The sequence below is a fragment of the Gopherus flavomarginatus genome, chromosome 2 (assembly GCF_025201925.1).
Source record: "Gopherus flavomarginatus isolate rGopFla2 chromosome 2, rGopFla2.mat.asm, whole genome shotgun sequence".
NCBI lineage: Eukaryota > Metazoa > Chordata > Testudines > Testudinidae > Gopherus > Gopherus flavomarginatus.
The window spans coordinates 185128833-185150308 of NC_066618.1; positions in this window are offsets into that span (position 1 = coordinate 185128833).

The window sequence follows — 21476 nt, forward strand, 5'->3', positions numbered from 1 at the left end:
CCACAGAATTTAGATGTTTCTCAAAAGATTAAATGAGATCTATCATGACTCTCAGGCACCTTGCTGTTAGAACACACACAATCACCAGGAAAAGGTTACAGATGTTAAAGTTAGTTCCCAGGAGGTGGTTGGACAAAATAGCAATACTGATGCCTCCCCACAACCACCTACTTTTAAAAAAAAAACCATAATCTGAAGTGATCAGAAAACAAACTCCAATAATTATATTAAACAGGCCAGCATGAAATCCAGAATGTGCACAGAGCTGCTTCAATCTACATTCTCCAGCACCACAACATTCTGGTTGTCCCAAACCAATAAAGCAGCTATTTCGCTGTCCCAAAACAAAGCACCTGCTTTCCCCTGCTGATACATGGGAGGTTTGTGCTCCAGTTTTGTTATTACATGATACCCGTCTAATAGTTTCTGACTTTGAGACAGAATGTAAGCCTTTTCTACATGTATTAATAGAACTATTTTATTTATTCCCATCAACAAGTCATACCCAATTATATTACCAATCTCCTGGGCTTCCGAGAACCTTCCATGTAATAGCATATACTGTATCTGAGCTTGATGAAGTGCTCTTAGGCTATTCCTACTGCTACACCAATTACTCAAATAAGAGGAATATATGGATTACTGTGACAGCTCTACCCTGTAGGATTTACATTGCTTATTATCTGTTCTCACATGTGCTAATCAATCAAGTGAAATAATGCTTTGCTAAATTAGGGCGTAGCTTTGTCATCCAAGAATCATTAGCGCATTGTTATCAATGTAAAAAAAAGAGTGAGTGGGGAAAAAGAAGTCTTTTCATGAATCAGAGCAATCACCCATTTAAAATAGCTGCACACTAAAGCAATATTTATCATGTTAGGCAGATGCGGAATTTGGTGCATGTAGTCAGTGCACTGGCTTAGGTCTATTTTTAGCTGGCTTTGTAAAACTATAGAGAAAGTGGATCAAAGTATGCAGCATTTGTCTTCTAAATAGCCACTTGGAGAAAGTGCTAGGTAAAGTATTTCTTTTAAAATGAGATGGGATAGACAGCACTGTGAAGTGGGTGTAATATTTGTGTATGTGCCATGAAGATTATTTAATTTATGTCTGTAGAGTAATTTAAGACTTTTGAGCTACTGTTGAATATAAATCTTTTTACAGCCTTAGTCCATCTATATGGGGCTGGCACTTCGAGTCCTTCTCTATTCCAGTCTGTCTTGAAGCAGTTTCTTGCAAACTTCACTGCCAATCAAATCCTTTGTATACCACCCATCCATGTAGTTCTGGGTCTTCCAACTCTTCTTTTACCTCCACTTCTAAATTTAATAGTCTGTTTCCTACATATTTGTCTGATCTTCTTTTCATATGCCCAAACTACCTAAGCATGGATTTCCTCAGCTATTCTATAATTGGTACGTAATTCAGTCATTCCAAGTATGGTCCGTCCTTGTAACTCCAACCATCCGTCTTAACATTTTCATTTCCACTGCATTCAAGATCTGCTCCTGCCTCTTCCTCAGTGCTTAGCATTTGGATTCAGATAAAAGTGCAGGCCTAATTACTATCTTGTAGATCTTACTTTTCAGTTTGATAGGCATTCTCCTAACACGGGTCACTCCACTCGCTTCTCTCCATTTAGTCCATGCCTTTCCTGTTCTGCTAAGTATGTTGCTGAGTTCTCCAATTTCCTGTACTATCAAACCTATGTACTTGATCTTCTCTACCTTTGGTAATGGCTGGCCTACTGGATATGTTGTCCCCAGTCTCACTGTTTTCCTGCAAGGTGGTATCAAATCTACAGCCCGTATACTCTGTGTTACTTCTGCTGATTTTCATGCCATTTCTTTCAAGTGCACACCTCCATCTCGCTAAACATTCATCTACTTCCTCTTTGCTCTCCTGCAGAAGCACTGCATCATCTGCAAAAAGTGTGCACCATGGTGCCACTCTCTTGATATTTTCTGTAAGCTCATTGAGCACCAACGTGAACGACTGGATATAAAGGTAAGGTACGATTCTCCATAAATTACTTTTGGGCCCATGGTGCTGCGCATCACTCGGTGGCTGCTGATGTGTTGGTCAAGTAAACAACTTGGATTTTATTAACTTTATTCCTTTATCTCTGTGTTTTTACACCACATTTGTATAAACACAAAGTGCAATTGAGGGCTCATGGACCTCAGACCCAGGTCCACAAGTCTCCAGGCAGCCCTCAGTCTGGAGCCACCACCTTGCAGCTTACTGGTACCAGTGAAGACTGTGCGCTGGGGGACCTCAGCTTGTCATAGGCACCACCCATAAAATGCCTGATTGGTGGAGACATCTGGCTTCTCCAATGAGCTCAGACTAGCTATTTAAGCCAGAAGGAAGTATGGGAAGTTGGCTGAGCAACCAGGTAAATCTCTGTCTGGCTGTTGTATTGGATCCTGTCTTCTCATCTGACTCCTGGGTTCTGGCTTCCTCTATTGTTCCTGGTCCCTGTCTTCCTGTTGTGTTCCTGCTTTCTTCCTGTAACCCTTCTGCCTCTCTGAATTGGCAGCAACAAGGGCCGGGTTCAGTATCTAGGGGTTCTGTTTCAACAACACCAATCCCCCACCCAGTGACCTGGGACACTTACATACCACACACCCCTGGGCACCTCTAGGAGGTAATACTTCCCCTCTCGCAAGCACGGAGTCTGAGTGTAGCAAAATCTTTTTAATAAAGGAAGGAAACAATGTGGCATCCCACTAGAGAAACACCACAAACAGGATTATAACACAAACCATAAAAAAACCCACCCCAGGTACGTTTGGCAATGTCCTTTTCCCCTTAGGGTCTTAAGTCCAATCACCCCAAAGTCCAGCAACCCAAAATTCTCTGGTCAGTGCCACCCCAGAATTCGAGAGTTTATCTGCAGAGTTTTACCACCCCCAGCCTGAGTGGAAAGGGGGGGGAAGTCCACACAGGGTGTTAAGGGGCACCTTACGTGGGCCAGGGCCAACTGCTCCGCCTCTCCATGGAGTTCTGCTGCAGCCTTCACCACAACCAGCTCCACCACACCAGCTGTGCCGCTCCTCCAGCTGTCCCTGCAAACTGCTTCACTCTGCTCACTGTTCCATGGGCTGCTCCAACACACTGCAAACTGCTCTGCTTTGCCAGCCGCTTAACAATGGGTCTTCAGGCTCCCCCACTAGTTAACACAGCACTCCGTGATCTCAATTCAGTTCTTTCAGTGATTTCAGCTCTTAGTAGGGGAGCCCTGGTGCACTGTTGGCCCAACATGAATTCAGCTCAGCAGTCTCTAGATGGATTCCTAAAAGAATCAAAACATTAGCTCTACTCTTTAACATTGGAGAGAGGAGGATGTGCAATTGGTGTTCCAGGCCCTCAAAAGGGGCCCATACCATCAGGTACACACACCACTCCCCAACCTCTCTCAATTCATGGGGTTTTGGAACCCATGTCCCATGTTTAGCAAGTACCACCCAACTGAGGTTGAGTCATTTCTGTCACAAAGCAGTCCCACAGCTCCCCATTCACACAATCAGGGTGACAAACTTTTTTTTCCTGCCCCAATAACAAAGAAATTGGGGATGCTGTTAAAATCACCATCCCAAGCTGCTGTGGGCTTATGCTAAGTGAGGGGGTGGATGCCAATGCAAATTCTTAAAATTCTTTCCACACTCTCTACAATTCACCACCAGATGTCAGGGTAGCACTCATCCTGACTCTGCTTACATTCCAGATCCCTGCTTCTACCCACAATGCCAACTCTGACTCCAGCTCCGACTCTTGGCTTCATGCCTGACTTTGACACCAGCTCTGATTTTTGCCTTGACTATGGCTCAGAACCCTGGCTCTTGACTCCTGCTCTGACCACTGGGCATGACCCCCACTGCCCTCATCACTAGGTCTGACTGCCTATGTCATGGGCCACAACTGATGGTGTGCAAGGTGCTCATATAAGAGTTGCTCTTTTGTGCCTTGTCTAGACTAGGATTTAAAGTGTGGTGTTAGCATGTAAGAGACCAAGAGACCCCTAAGCTTTGAGAAAGGGCCGAGCTGGAGTTCAGTTTTGTGTCTCAGGTCCCAGCCCAGCTATCTAAAAACTGCAATGGTCCATTATGAATAATGAAAAAATAAAGACATTTGCCCACTGCTCCACCTAGTGTTATGTTAAGTAAACTACATGATTACTTACTATTATTTTTCCTTTTTAGTATATTAATATTCCAAGATAGTCATGGGATGAAGTGCAGACAACACTTCTGATCAGCAGGTTTCCTTGCTAGTGAGAGCTATCTGTTAGTAAACACCCTCTCTCACTGGCTTCCTTTCACCTGTCATACTGCTTTAGTGAGTCAGCATTTCCAGAAAGGTTAAATAGCCCATGAAGGGAGCTAGTGCTTTCAGGAATGGTTAGGGGATGGGGGGAAAAATGCAAGAGGCATGCTGTAATTTCTAAAGGATAAGTAGCTGGTCATGGAGCAATCAGGTCTTTTGAGCAGCTCTCCTGTGTCAAGAGACATGCATGTATGGCCACTGGGAAGCATTTATGGACAGAAGACTGTTCTCTCGGGATGGACTTTACCTGAGTAAGGAGGGAAATAGACTTCTAGGATGGAGGCTCGCCCAACTGATTAAGAGAGCTTTAAACTAGGAATTTGGGGGAGATGGTTGGGAGATGTCCAGGTGATCTCCACGCTGGAATTTAACCTTGAGAGGGAAGAAAACAAAGTAAGAGGACAGCCGTGGACAGAAGAATTGACATAAGGAGGAAGGGTAGTGTAGATACCAGTGTAATAGGTGATGCTGGTGGTAGAATGTCTGTGCCTAACCGGGTAAAGAATGTCAGTGAAGCCAAACGGCAAAAATTAAGATGTCTGTACACTAATGCGAGGAGCCTAGGTAACAAAATGGAGGAACTAGAGCTACTGGTGCAGGAAGTGAAACCGGATATTATAGGGATAACAGAAACATGGTGGAATAGTAGTCATGACTGGAGTACAGGTATTGAAGGCTATGTGCTGTTTAGGAAAGACAAAAATAAAGGCAAAGATGGTGGAATAGCATTGTATATCGATGAGGTTAACTGTAAAGAAATAAGAAGTGATGGAATGGATAAGACAGAGTCTGTCTGGGCAAAAATCACACTGGGAAAGAAAGCTACTAGAGCCTCCCCATGAGATAGTGCTTGAGGTGTGCTACAGACCGCCGGGATCTGATTTGGATATGGATAAAGACCTCTTTAATGTTTTTAATGAAGTAAACGCTAATGGGAATTGTGTGATCATGGGAGACTTTAACTTCCCAGATATAGACTGGAGGACAAGTGCTAGTAAGAATAATAGGGCTCAGATTTTTCTGGATGTGATAGCTGATGGATTTCTTCACCAAGTAGTTGAAGAACCAACAAGAGGGGACGCCATTTTAGATTTGGTTTTGGAGAGTAGTGAGGACCTCATAGAAGAAATGGTTGTAGGGGACAACCTTGGTTCGAGTGATCATGAGCTAATTCAGTTCAAACTAGATGGAAGAATAAACAAAAATAGATCTGGGACTAGGGTTTTTTACTTCAAAAGGGCTAACTTTAAAGAATTAAGGAAATTAGTTAGGGAAGTGGATTGGACTGAAGAACTTGTGGATCTAAATGCAGAGGAGGCCTGGAATTACTTTAAATCGAAGCTGCAGAAACTATCAGAAGCCTGCATCCCCAGAAAGGGAGAAAAAACCATAGGCAGGAGTTGTAGACCAAGCTGGATGAGCAAGCATCTCAGAGAGGTGATTAAGAAAAAGCAGAAAGCCTACAAGGAGTGGAAGGTGGGTGGGATTAGCAAGGAAAGCTACCCTAGTGAGGTCAGAACATGTAGGGATAAAGTGAGAAAGACTAAAAGCCATGTAGAGTTGGACCTTGCAAAGGGAATTAAAACCAATAGTAAAAGGTTCTATAGCCATATCAATAAGAAGAAAACAAAGAAAGAAGAAGTGGGACCGCTAAACACTGAGGATGGAATGGAGGTTAAGGATAACCTGGGCATGGCCCAATAGCTAAATAAATACTTTGCCTCAGTCTTTAATAAGGCTAATGAGGAGCTTAGGGATAATGGAAGGATGACAAATGGGAATGAGGATATGGAGGTAGATATTACCACATCTGAGGTAGAAGCCAAACTTGAACAGCTTAATGGGACAAAATCGGAAGGCCAAGACAATCTTCATCCAAGAATATTAAAGGAACTGGCACATGAGATTGCAAGCCCATTAGCAAGAATTTTTAATGAATCGGTAAACTCAGGGGTTGTACCGTACGACTGGAGAATTGCTAACATAGTTCCTATCTTTTTAAGAAAGGGAAAAAAAGTGATCCGAGTAACTATAGGCCTGTTAGTTTGACATCTGTAGCATGTAAGGTCTTGGAAAAATTTTTGAAGGAGAAAGTAGTTAAGGACATTGAGGTCAATGGTAATTGGGACAAATTACAATATGGTTTTACAAAAGGTGGATCGTGCCAAACCAACCTAATCTCCTTCTTTGAGAAGGTGATAGATTATTTAGACAAAGGAAATGCAGTAGATCTAATTTACCTCGATTTCATTAAGGCATTTGACACGGTTCCACATGGGGAATTATTAGTTAAATGGGAAAAGATGGGGATCAATATGAAAACTGAAAGGTGGATAAGGAACTGGTTAAAGGGGAGACTACAACGGGTTGTACTGAAGGGTGAACTGTCAGGCTGGAAGGAGGTTGCTAGTGGAGTTCCTCAAGGATCAGTTTGGGGACCAATCTTATTTAACCTTTTTATTACTGACCTTGGCACAAAAAGCAGGAATGTGCTAATAAAGTTTTCGGATGACACAAAGCTGGGAGGTATTGCTAACACAGAGAAGGACAGGGCTATCATACAGGAAGATCTGGATGACCTTGTAAACTGGAGTAATAGTAATAGGATGAAATTTAATAGTGAAAAGTGCAAGGTCATGCATTTAGGGATTAATAATAAGAATTTTAGTTATAAATTGGGGACACATCAGTTGGAATTAACAGAGGAGGAGAAGGACCTTGGAGTATTGGTTGATCACAGGATGACTATGAGCCACCAATGTGATATGGCCATTAAAAAAGCTAATGCAGTTTTAGGATGCATCAGGCGAGGTATTTCCAGCAAAGATAAGGAGGTGTTAGTACCGTTACATAAGGCACTGGTGAGACCTCATCTGGAATACTATGTGCAGTTCTGGTCTCCCATGTTTAAGAAGGATGAATTCAAACTGGAACAGGTTCAGAGACGGGCTACTAGGATGATCCGAGGAATGGAAAACCTGTCTTATGAAAGGAGACTCAAAGAGCTTGGCTTGTTTAGCCTAATCAAAAGAAGGTTGAGGGGGGATATGCTTGCTCTTTATAAATATATCAGAGGGATTAATATTAGGGAGGGAGAGGAATTATTTAAGCTTAGTACCAATGTAGACACAAGAACAAATGGGTATAAATTGGACACTGGGAAGTTTAGACTTGAAATTAGACGAAGGTTTCTAACCATTAGAGGAGTGAAGTTCTGGAACAGCCTTCCAAGAGGAGTAGTGGAGGCAAAAGACGTATCTGGCTTTAAGACTAAGCTTGATAAGTTTATGGAAGAGATGGTATGATGGGATAGCTTAATTTTGGCAATTGATCTTTGATTATCAGCAGGTAAGTATGCCCAGTGGTCTGTGATGGGATGTTAGATGGGATGGGATCTGAGTTACTGCAGAGAATTCTTTCCTGAGTGCTGGCTGGTGAGTCTTGCCCACATGCTCAGGGTTTAGCTGATCGCCATATTTGGGGTCGGGAAGGAATTTTCCTCCGGGGCAGATTGGCAGAGGCCCTGGAGGTTTTTCGCCTTCCTCTGCAACGTGGGGCATGGGTCACTTGCTGGTGGATTCTCTGCAGCTTGAGGTCTTCAAACCACAATTTGAAGACTTCAATAACTCAGACATAGGTTAGGGGTTTGTTATAGAAGTGGATGGGTAGGATTCTGTGGCCTGCTTTGTGCAGGAAGTCAGACTAGATGATCATATTGGTCCCTTCTGACCCTAAAGTCTATGAGTCTATCTCTGAGGCTAGAAGGGGATACAGTACCAATGGGGGGAGGAGAAAATTGTTTTCAGCTGGTGTAACCCACGGTTACCTATTTCCCTTTGTGCCAATCCATAGAGGAGGTGAGTTGGTTACCACCCCAGCTGAAGAGTACTGGCTCTTTAGCTCAGGCTCTAGCTGCCTGTGCTTTTAGTCTGAAGGGCCCTGGTGCCTCAGCCAAGATGGTGGCTGTTGCACCACAATGAAAGAGGTTTTAATGTCTAAAATGACTTCTGACAAAAAAAATACTGTAGTCAAGCAGAGACAAGATTTTAATCAGAAGCCCTAGAGAATAGACTAAGGCCTTGTCTACACTAGAAAGGGTTTGCCTGTATAGCTGTACTGGCAAACCCTCCTAGTGCAGACACAAGCCAGCAAAGAGGGCTTTGGCAGGTGTGCCTTTATTCCAGTTCCCTGAGTGGAATAAGCTGGTGTAACTGCATCTACGCTATGACTTCTGCCAGTACATAAATATTGTAAAAAAACTCATACCCCTCACTGACATTACTATATTGACAAAGGTTTCTGGTGTAGACCTGGCATAAAGCTATTGTTTTGCAGTCCTACAGACTGATCCAGAAATGGAGGGCAGGGCTGACTCCAGGCACCAGTGTAGGAAGCTGGTCCTTGGGGTGGCCAATTCAAAGGGGTGGCACTCCGTCCAGTATCGGGGTGGCATGTCCGGGTCTTCGGTGGGAATTTGGCGGTGGGTCCCTCATTCCCTCTCTTCCTCTTTGAGCTGTTGCCGAATTGCTGCCGAAGAAGTGGCGCGATTGAGCTGCCACCGAAGTGCTGCCGCCTGTCTTTTTTTTTTTTTTTGCTACTTGAGGTGGCAGAAAAGCTGAAGCCAGCCCTGCTGGAGGTTCAACCTCAGCCTAGTTCAAGTATGACTTAGGCTAACCTTGCTAAAGCATCTCCAGGAGATGATACAAGTGATCTCTCTTCCTGAACCTCTATAGTTCTAGGTACTTCCAAGGTACAGACAGAACCCCAGATAAGGGAAGCAGTCACTTCAGCACAGCTGATTCACAGGACAGGAAAAGTTTGTTATGCTGTAAAGATTTTGACTTGGAGCAGAGTCTAACTGTTCCACCTGAGTGTTTTTATAAGGAAATATTTAATTGGGTTTTGCTACATTTACTGATTCATATTTATCTCTTATCCCTGCCACACTTTAGTGTAGCACCAATTTACCCAAAGCTTCTGGAGAAGAAGGATGGAACTAATAGCTGCAACCGGTGTTCAGGCATGAAAAAGTTTTAAAATCACTCATTAAAAAGTAAATAGAATCCAGAAGGAATAAGAGAAAATAAAATATCTTGATTATTGTGCGGGGATGTAAGGGATAATGAGTAAATCTGTTTCACTATTTATATATCAGTAGGATCTTTATTTCAGAGTAATTCCACAAAGGCAAAATTCCCTTTATATAATGAAACTCTAGGTAAAAGTGCTAGTGTTAATTGGATAAAAAACTAATTGTGGTTGAGTGGATTTGCTGGTACATTAGGGTAAGTTATGCTGACCTGCTCTGTTCTCTAGGATACTTGTTCATAAAACCCCCCTACAATACATAAATAACCATCCCAGAATTTACACAACAGCTATGTTGGTTTGTGTATGGAATAACGCTCCCAAAGTTAACTAAAAGTAGGTCACAACATGGAGAGTAGTAAGGAAAGACTGCGATTGAACCCAGATATAGTATCTTCAGAAGAACTACACTGATGGCTGGAGCAAGGCTTCCTTTTGCTAATTAAAAGGAAAAAGAGGGAAATCAGTGAGCCAAAGTCAGTCCTTGCACAACTGGTTACTACTGTTGATTTTAGTAAAACTTTACCTTTTTGTATATGCAATAGGTTTTAAAACAAAGGAAAAGGAGAGAAATGTTTTATTTTAATTCTTCTTTTTGGAGTGCAATAGGGATTTTTCTGTGCTAAAACATTACAGTGTTTAACCCTCCCTCACCAATCTTATCCTTCCCCCAATCTTTCCCAACCCAAAGGTGGCCTTTTCAGTTCAAATCTGAGTCTTAAATCAATTTGGATTTCCTGAGTAGCTACACTTAAAAGTGTCCAAGCCAGGGATGAAAGTAAGTTACAGGACTTACCGGTACTGCCGGCTTCCTGAGGGGGGCGTGGCCTCATGCAGAAGAGGCATGGCCTCATCCAGAAGAGGCGTGGCCTCTCAAGATTTAAAGGCCCTGGGGCACCAGCTGTGGCTGGGAGACTCAGGGCCTTTAAATCAACCAGGAGCTTCTAGCTGAAGAGGTGGCTGGGAGCCCCCCCGGGGCTCAGGGGCAAATTAAAGGGCCCGGGGCTCTGGCTACTGGGGGGAACCCTGAGCTTTGCGGGGCTGGGGCAGGTATTTAAAGGGCCTAGATCTCCTGCTGCTGAGGGGAGCCCCGAACCCTTTAAATCTTGGCCCCAGCCCGGCTCCCGGAGCTGTGGCCAGGATTTAAAGGGCTCTGGGCTGCCCCCAGCGGCAGGGAGCTCTGAGCCCTTTAAATCTCAGACGCGGCCAGGATTCAAAGGGCTCTGGGCTGCTTGCAGCGGTGGGGAGCTCTGAGCCCTTTAAATCTCAGACGTGGCCGGGATTCAAAGGGCTCTGGGCTGCTTGCAGCGGCGGGGAGCTCTGAACCGTTTAAATCTCAGCCGCAGCCCAGATTTAAAGGGCTCTGGGCTGCCTGCAGCCGCGGGCAGCCCAGAGTCCTTTCAGTCCCTGCCGTGGAAGCCCGTGCGGTCCAGCACAGCGTACTGGCTCTTGCTGGTACGCCGGACCGGACCGGACCGGCTTACTTTCACCTCTGGTCCAAGCCCCTTCTAACCTTGTGCTAGGAGGAGAAGTGCTGGTTTCCCTTTGAAGTATACTCAGAGGAGATACAACATCAGCTCTTCAGAAGGAAAACCACCAGTTCCCAGCAGAAGCATCCAAGTTGTATTAAAAAAATTAATTTAGAAACCCAGATTGGCTTAAAGCTCTCAATTCAGATTTTTAATGTTGGGTCCGTCTGTACCAGTAGTGGCATGTCAAGGCACTTTATTCTATTACACAATATTGCCCTGATCGTGTTATAAGTTGGGTCTTGAATGCATAGACAGAACCATACACAGAATAAAAACTATTACAGGTGTGCTCTATAAATGATATGCCTATATAAATGTAAATAGTTAACAGGTAAAATGCCAGTAGATGGCACTGAAGAATAAGTAGCATAGTTCCTGCTTTCAGTAGATCAGTAAAGCTTGTCGTTGTGTACTGCAAATTACTTCTGTGCAGCTCTTGACATGGAGTTCTTAACAAAAACCGTGTTATGAAACCACTTCATCCCTGGGACCAGATTCAGTAGTGCTTCATTCCTGGGTTAGCTTTGTTCTTTAATTCTAGGCAGTGTTAGGAGTCTGCTCAGTTCTTGGTATAATTCAGAGCAGCCACAGGTCTGTTGTAATGTGTCCTTGCTTTTAGCAGTCCTTGATAGGCTATTACATCAATCCAGAATAGCCAGAGTGCATTGACTTCAATGGGGCTACTCATGTGAGTAAGGTTATATACTTGCTTAAATTGGGAATAATTCATATTTTCAATACCGTATGTTTCCAATAGGAAGTATTAGTTGAAAAATAGGCTGTTGGGCCACAAAGCACTACTGAAAAGGCAGCCAGGCTCATGGAGATATAGAAAGAGGGGAAAGAGGTCCCACTAATCCAGATAAACTAAAAGGAGAAAAATGAATTCTATCAATTTTACAATTAATATAATGAGAATTGTAGTAGAGGGTTGTTATAGACTTTCTCTTGCTATTTTATCTCATACTTCTATATGAACTACTCTTCATAGTAGAAGGATACATGGTCTGAAATTGTTTTAAAACCAAAGAGCTCTATGCTAGTAGCAATAAGCTACACAGGTGCTTATTATTGGTGCATGTTTTGGGTGACTGAAGGCATGAGAGGGAATGCACCAACATTGCTTTTAATGCTTATTGATGTAGCCCAGACTCTGCCACTCTTCCATACCCACAAGTAGTCACATTTTCTCCCATGGGACTACGCATGGAGAAAGGCATGGCTCAGCCTAAGCAAGGCTGGCAGAATCTGGCCCCCAGTGTTGCAATGATAGGCTCATTCTGTTCTGAATGGGAGCAGGGAAATCTGAGAGGAAGTCTCTGTGATCGCTGTTGGGTTCAATTACAAGTGAAGCTAAAGAAGTTTATTTTCACTCCCCATTAATGAAAGATTAGAAGGATGGCATTTATATTTCACCATACAAAATAAGATTACATATAGTTCGCTTGGAGTAGGTTAGAGGATGGTGCAACATTGCAGGTGGAAAGTGAATCACAATGGACGTAATCACTCTAGAAAGTAATATGACTGATTTGGGGACTGTGAGGGGGTATATAATCTATCCCACACTGGACAACAAGGGGTTAAGAAGCTGCTCTGGGCTCAACCACCTGCAAGCATTCAAAGGCTGGAGGAGGAGCTTAAAAGTGGAGCAGGGCAGGTGGCTTGTTGGCAGATCAGGGAAGAGAACAGACCTGCAATCCTCAGCTCCTGAGGAAAGGGCTAACTGATGTCAGGAGCTTCCCCGACAACCACTGCCTGAGGGCCGCTCCCTGAGGAAAAAGAGGATCAGACTAGGATGAGCGGATGACAAGAATAAAATATTGGGACACATTAGGGGCAGGGGGCAGCCACAGGCTCACAGTCCCCACCACACTGGAGCCATGGGGGAAGGAGGATACACAGCCTGAGGAAGCTGCGGGTTGGGGGCACATGGCCCTGGCTCCTGCCTGCAGCCCCAGTGATAGCCCTTCTGCTTACGTGGGGGACGGTTCCCACCAACTGGGAAGCACCTGGTAGATTCCTCTAGATCCTAGGGTCAGCAGTGGCCAGCGGGATCTCCACTCCACATGCTGTGCCTGCCACAAGCACTGGCTCCAGTTGCCATTGGCTGAAACCTGTGGGAACAGGACTTACTTGAGGGCGTGAGTAGCACATAGTGCCCCAGGTCAGGGGCAGCTGGGGCTAGGGTGGAGGGTTTGCCCCCTGTCCGCGCCTGCAGCTCCCATTGGCCACAATGGAGCCAGTGCTTGTGATAGGTGCAGCACGCAGAGACCAGCCCCGGCCGCCCCTGTGCCTAGGGGCTGCTGGATTCTGCTGCCTGCCGTTTCCTGGGAGCAGCCCCAAATCAGCATCACCGGGACCCCAGGTGAGCGCTCACCAGTGTACTCCTCCAGTCCCAAGTCAAAATAGCGGGACAAATGGTGTCCTGACCGTACATCGGTCAGGACATGGGGCAAACAACTAAATATTGGGACAGTCCTGATGTTATCGGAATGTCTGGTCACCCTAGACCAGACCCTGATACCCCCTGACAGGGAGGCATTCCCCTCTCTCTCTTACTAACTCAGTTTGTTCTAATTTCCCTTGGATTTTTTTTGTTAACAGACTGCTCTGGAAGGGTAGAGACTTGGAAATGATCGTGCCACAGGGCCAACTCACAAGTAAGAAGCAGGCCTCTGCAGAGGTGGAGCAGCCCCCAGCAGGAGACCCCAGTGGAAGGAGAGCTGCTATGCCAGGGGTGGGCAAACTTTTTTTGCCCACCTGAGAGCTGCATCAGGTTTCGTAAATTGTGTGGAGGGCCGGTTGAGGGAGGGGGTTGTGGCCCGGCCCTCACCTCCTATCTGTCTCCCCCCAGACTCCTGCCCCCAGACACCGTGTCCCCTGACCACCCTTGGATCCCCCCCCATCCAACCCCCCCCATTCCTGATTGCCCCTCCTGGAGCCCCTGCCCCCATTCAACCCCCTGTTCGCCCCCCCCGACAGCCCCGACACCTATCCACACCCCCGATCCCTGAGCACTCCCTGAACTCCCCTGCCCTCTATCCACCCCCCCCCCCCGCTCCAAGCCTCCTTACCTTGCCACCTTGAGCACCAGTGGCTGGCAACATTAGATCTGCGCTGCCTGGCTGGAGCCAGCCACGCTGCTGCCACCACCACGCAGCACAGAGCACCGGGTCAGGCCAGGCTCTTCAGCTGCGCTGCCCCAGGAGCTCACAGCCCCGCCACCCAGAGCATTGCGCCGGCGGTGGAGCGAGCGAGCTGAGGCTGCGGGGGAGGGGGAACAGCAGCGGAGAGGCCGAGGGTGAGCTTCCCAGGCCAGGAGCTCCGGGGCCAGGCAGGACGGTCCTGTGGGCCAGATGTGGCCAGAGGGCCATAGTTTGCCCACCTCTGTGCTACGCCATGCCCAGCCATGAGCAGGCGCCAGATGTGAGTTGACCCCTTCACAGGGACTCAGCTGCTTGGCCCTTAAATCTGCTTATAAAGGAGAGATGAGCTCAAGTTTCAGAATTTTGAAACTAGATTTTGGACACCCCAAAGTCTGAGGGAGTTGAGATCCTGGCGGGTTTCTTGCCATTATGAAGTTCGAGGTCATTTGCCAAATTCACATCCTGATCTAGGTACATATTTTAACCCACCCCCAAGGTGCTTGGAGCTGGTTCTTTTTAGCAGCATTATACAAGTGCCCTGCGAATTCATTTACACGTCCACAAGTGAAATAGAAGTTTCAGATTGGAACAGCTGAAAAGGAAGGGAGTTTAAAACAAGACATGTTTTTCCTCAGCGTGGTCGTAATTGAGACATGTAAGGGTAAGATAAAGAATAATAAATCACCCACATTCTGAAGAGAAAAAGAACTAGGTCAGAGAGAAGTACAACATGAGATGAGTAACTGAACAAAGTGAGGAACGTGGGAAAAAAAACCCAAAACAGGCATGCATATACTTGGCAGAAGAGAAAGAATATTAGTGTAAAGGGAACAACTCTGGCCAAGTCCAGAAAAGAGCTACCATTGTCATCTGCCTAGAAATGAACTTGCCAGTCAATCAAAGCTGTTGGCCTGAAAAATTCAAACAATGGGGGCCAGATTCTGCTCTGTTTCACCAATGTAAATCTCAGAAAATCCCCACTGAGAGCAATGTGTACACTAGATTTACACTGATGTAACTGAGGGCAGAACCTAGCCCAGGAACTTTGTTTTCTTCCCCCATCCTGAATTAGTCACCTTAACAGCACATACAGTACTGCCTTTTAATAGATGTGCTTGTTGTAGGCAAAATATAGCCAAATGGTAGGAAATTGCCTATTGGAGGGCTAGGACTAGAAATAGTAATTCAATAACTTAAGTGCAATTTTCATTTAATTTTCATTCTTCTTTCTATATCCCTGGAACTCTGTTGCCTTTGTCTGGTGGCAGTGTAGCAAAAATAATGTTCATGAATTTCTTTAGCTAAGTATCCTTGAAGAATGTGATTTATAGACTCATAGACTTTAAGGTCAGAAGGGACCATTATGATCATCTAGTCTGACCTCCTGCACAATGCAGTGCTGGAGGACAAATTTTGTGTGTGTGTGTATCTCCAATTAAAGTTTTGAGCAATACCCTCCCTTCCTGTGCAAAAACACATGGAAATGATACATTTAATGCCAATTATCCATGCTGGTGATGGTACAGCAACTATGCTGCATTCTTTCCTTGAGAGAGAGGGATTAGCAGTGGTATAGCCAGGGTCAGAAAACTTCAAACCTCTGCAAATCCCAAGGATCCAAACAATCTTGACCCTCATCTAACAGAATTTGGGTCACTTGTGCTGAATGCTTACCCACTCTATGTGCTGTCTTCTGTATCCCCTCCCATGGCAGTCACTGAGCTGTCATTGGTCTCTGATCTGCAACTAAACACTACTCTCAATAAGGGAGGTAAAAACAATGGATCAGAAGCTAATGCTACAGGAGTCTCTGTGAAATTCCAGAAGGAAAGTTGTAAGGGGAGAATATTCCTATTCTAGATAGGAATAATTTGTCAAAAGGAGACAGGGGATGCTTTGCAATGAGCTGTTGTTGGCCAGAATAAAGGCCAAAACCAAACTTTTGCAGCACTAGTACATGTCCAAATGGTGCTATCCCATCATTTGGTCCTAAATTTTGATGACTGTTCAAAAAAGGAGGAAACTCACGATATAAAACGAACCCAGTGCTTTCTGAATGTGTTTGCTAAAATATTTACAAACTAGTCAGTATAATTTCTCTGGAACAGAGTGACACCTGCTGGAGAGTGAGAGAGCTAATCGATTCCAATCAGCTTTAGAACTGCAAAACCAGAGCAGAGCTTGCTGCTTACTGTATGGAAATAGCTACAGTCCCGGTGGCAATCTCTGTGATATGTAGTGTCTGTCTTTTAGCGAGAAAAAGAGGACATAATATAGATCTCCTGGAGTATTATTCATGTCACATACTCTGTGATTTATATTGTACCTCACAATGAATCATACCAGAGATGCTGTGTTAAGGAGGTGGTTAGCTGAGAGAATTAGCTCAGAGCACGATAGCTGAGAGAATTAGCTCAGAGCTATGGTCACTCAGTTCTGCTAATCCAATCTCGCTGTGTATTTCGAGTGTTGGTTTGCAGCATGGCTGCTCTCGTTCGAGCTAGGCTAACAAGAGGAGTTAACTTGAGCTAACGGTTGCTTGCAGTGAAGACAAGCCTGTAATCTTGCTATGTATTTGGTGGGAGATGAGTAAGTGCTGGGCTGAGGAGATCACTTTTTCTCCACAGTTGTTCTGGGGTAAGAGGACAAGGGCATCTATGCTCCAGTGGACTCTGTCTCTCTCCCAGCTGACAGCTAGCACTAACATACAAGAATGCTGGGTAAGAGGAGACCCATGCCCTTATTGCAAAGCTGGCACGGTACTGCACATGTGCACTTGCCCACCTGACGTCATTCCCAAGGCTTCAGGAGGCAAGGTTTAGCAGAAGCATAGAAGCAACACAAACTCTGCGCTTTGACCTGAACTACTGGGTCTGGTTCATGGTTATTGCTGAATTGTACAGTGCTTTGTTGTCTTTGGCAATGGGCACTCTAATTACTTAAACAGATGAATAATTTTAAAAGCTTAGAGCTAGGGCCATGAGACAGTGTTAATATGCTCTGTGGTGACACCTACTGGTAGATTTCCTCTACATAGATAAGAAAGAGGGCGGGGAGAGAGTTGCTCTTATTGTCCCCCCTTTGACCTGAGCAGTTAGCCAATATTCAGGGCCTTGCAAGGTTGTTTTCATTAGGATGAGAAATTTATTATATGAATCAGGTATATTCTTGGTGTAAACTTGTTAATTTTCAAATACATACACAGCATCCTGTTTCCCTGAACATGGTAGAAACAAATAACAACAGCAGGCAGTTTCCTTGCTCAGAAATACCCAAGTCTGCCACTTCAGCGAGCATTGTGCCCAAGAAGCCCTGGGCTTTGTCTTCCTCTGAGGGTCACTCTCTCAGCTCCTTCTCCTCTCTTTCTGTCTCCAATCCATGCAGGCCGCAACCAGTATTCTAGTCCCTGTGTCCAGAAGCGGCAGAAGGCTCCCCGTACTGCCCCTTCCCCCTGAGGACCCACTCCTCCTCTGCCCCTTCCCTCTGAGGCCCCACCCCTCCTCTGCCCCTTCTCCCAAGGCCCTGCTCTCGTGCTGCCCCTGCCCCGCTCCTTCTCCCCGTGCCCCGTCTTCATGCCTCGTGTTCTTCTCAAGACCCTGCACCCCACTCACTCCTCTCCGCCCCTTCCCCCGTGTTGCTCGCCCTTATGGCTGGTAAAAAAAAATGGGAGGGCATATTAACAGAATACACTTTAACACTAAACAGGGAATAAAATGAGTTTAAAGCAGACTCAAGGAATATGTATAGAGTGACCAGATAGCAAGAGTAAAAAATCAGGACAAGGGGTGGGAGGTAATAGGAACCTATATAAGAAAAAGACCCAAAAATCGGGACTGTCCCTATAAAATCGGGACATCTGGTCACCCTAAATATGTATATGTTCCTGTCTAAGTTAAATCTTCCTATTAAACAGATGACCCCTACAACTGTCAACTGTGGTCACTGAAGAGGAGGTAAACATCTTGCCTATAGAGACACTGATTTGCTTGCAGTTCATTCTAGAGCAGGTTATCTTTCCTTTGGGTTTGTTTTTTTTTTAACATAGTGAAAAATGAACCTTTCAAAATGTAAGGCCAATTTTCTGCCTAGCCTTACTTGGGTTCCATGCTGTGATCTCAATATTGCACCCACAAATCAGGGACCAAGATAAGAAACTGCAGACACACATAAGTGTGGATACAAATTTGCTCAAAAACTCTGAGGCTAAATTCTGAAGATCTGGTCTTTAATGGGCAATTTTGACAACGCTGAATGTTGGCATCTAATTTATAGCAGTTGTTTAAGAACTATTCTGAATTCCAAAGAAACATCTATGGTGTAAATAAATATTTACAGAGCGAGTTGATTAAATGATTTCTTCAAAAGTTATGTTCCATTCTCTACACTTACCAGTGCAGAAGTAAGAAGGAAAGAGATGGCAGTATTAAATAACCATTTACCGTTAAGCCCCAAAGCAAACTAGCTTCATCCTCTTTGTTACCATTCTTTTGTGTATCAAGGGCCCAATCCACCTTCCACTGAAGAAAATGGAAAGATTCAGGTTGACTTCATTGGGAGTTAGATCAGGTTTCAAATAATCATTTACATAATTCAATAAATAAATAAATGAATAGCATTTTAAATCTGTATATATAAATATATGCACATACACATACACACGTATTTTTCCAAAAGAAATATTTAAACTTTATTTTGAAATGATTTCTATGTTCAAATAAGTTTTAAAATGTGTTTCATTCCTATGAATTTACTTGTGTTTTATTCACACCTGGTATATTTAAAGCATCTTCCATTTATAAGAAGGAAATAAAAAGCTCAGCAGTTTCTTATTTAAAAAAAAGAAACATTTTCCAAAACATGCATTATTAAATTGTGGCGTTCGATAGAACCTTCTGAATAGATACCAAAAACAAGTGTCATAAATATTTATAAAGAAAATACGCATTGTTCTGAATCTTCATTCTGATCATTTCATAAAGTGTTTGTATTCTGCTAGTATGCCTTCTTGAAAGACTTTTTAGCACTGCATATGCTGCATTGTTACAATCGTTACAACTTTTCACTTTTACTGCCTTGTACTCAAATAGACTACTACTATAAGAACACACAAACATAACACCTGCCATACTGAGTCAGACCATGGTCTATGTTACCCAGTATCATGTCTCCAACAGTTGCCCATACCACAGCCTCAGAGGGGAATGTACAGAACAGGGCAATTATGGAGTGTTCCACCCCTGGATTCTGATAGTCAGAGGTTAGGGTTGCCCCGAACATGGTACTGCATCCCTGGCCATCTTGGCTAAGACCATTGATGACCCATCCTCTGTGAACATATCCACTTCTTTTTCTGAGCCCAGTTATACTTTTGGCCATCACAACATTCCATGGCAATGAGCTCCCTGGGTTAGATGTGTGTTGTGCGAAAACATACTTCCGCTCATTTGTATTAAACCTGTTGTCTGTTCATTCCATCAGGTGACCACTGGGGTTTGTATTGTGTGAAAGGGTCAATAACACTTCTCTGTTCACTTTCTCCATTCATGATTTTATAGACCACTATCACATTCCCCTTTAGTCATCTCTTTTCTAGGTTGACCAGCCCTAATCTTTTTAGTTTCTCCGCAGTGGAAGTAGTTCCATCCCCTGGATCATATTTGTTTCTCTTTTCCGAACCTTTTCCATTATATACTTTTTGAAATGGGGTGACCAGAATTGGACACAGTATTCAAGGTGTGGACACACCATGGATTTATATCGTGGTATTATGATATTTTCTGTCCCTTTCCTAATAGTTCCTTGACCGAGGCGAATCAGGTTTGACTAAGTGTTTACTCTGGTAAGGAACAACTGAATGCAACTGAGTAAAGTTCAAAAACCAAACAGCTGTTTATTAACCGAACAAGCAACAAGGATAAATTGCAACTTGGATCGAAAAAGAGGCAATTCAACAGCTACAGATACTATCAGAACAAAAACACACACGACCTGGTACCAGGCAACAAGAACAACAACAAGGAAAAATAACCAGACTGAATCAGCAGCAGGAACGAATTACAATTCAAATTGAACAAGGCAATTTATCAGCCAAGAATACTATTAACAATTATATACAAAACTCTATACACAACTTTATATACAACTTTATACCAAGCTGTCATAAACAGATAGCTAAGGGTTAATGTTCTTTTACCTGTAAAGGGTTAACACAGGGAACCAAACACCTGGCCAGAGGACCAATCAGGAAACAAGACTTTTTCAAATCTGGGTGGAGGGAAGTTTTAGGTGTGAGTTCTTTGTTCTTTGTCTTGGGTCTGACCCTCTCGGCTCTGAGAGTGATCTTTCTATCTCCTGGCTTTCTAATCTTCTGTTTCCAAGTTGTAAGTACAAGGATAGTAAGACAATAGGTTTATATTGTTTTTTTTTTTGTATTTACATGTGTGTAGTTGCTGGAATGTGTTAAATTGTATTCTTTTGGAATAAGGCTGTTTATTCACTTTTTTTCTTAAGCAATTGACCCTGTATATTGTCACCTTAATACAGAGACTATTTTTAATGTCCTTTTTCTTTCTTTTTATATAAAGCTTTCTTTTTAAGACCTGTTGAAGTTTTTCTTTAGTGGGGACTCCAGGGAATTGAGTCTACAGCTCACCAGGGAATTTGTGGGAGGAAGAAGTCAGGGGGAAAATCTCTTTATGTTAGAGTTACTAAGCCTGACTTTGCATACCCTCTGGGTGAAGGGGAAGAGAGATTAGATCTCTCGGTACTTGTGTTTCAAGGACTGGAAGCAGGGAATCTCCTAGGGTCGTCCAGGGAGGGGAGCCTGGGAGGAAGTAACAAGGAAACAAGGGGTGGGGGTTATTTCCCTTTGTTGTAAGACTCAAGGTATCTGAGTCTGGAGGTCCCCCAGGGAAGGTTTTGGGGAGACCACAGTGAGCTAGGCACTGTATAATTCCTAGCTGGTGGCAGCAATTACCAAGTCCAATCTGGTAACTAAGCTTGGAGGTTTTCATGCTAACACCCATATTTTGGATGCTAAGGTCCACATCTGGGAAGAAATGTTATGACACAAGCAGGGAAGAAAAACAGAAGAAGATAACTAAGCAAAAATGGATTATATACAAAAATTAAAATGTTCTTACCACACTCCAGATGCAGCTGACCAGCAGTACAGACACTGAGTACATGGCGAATTGGTGGAAAGTAATCCTAATACGACACAACATGAGCCAGCAAAAACGGAGAAGACCCTGGCTGAAGGGGTGATCAGGCCCTTCAGCTAACACATGGGACTTCTAATGGTTTTTGGCGCAAGACACAATTTTATCTGAAGACTCTTACTCGTGTCGGCGTTGGATTGGTTCCCAGCTCCTGCACC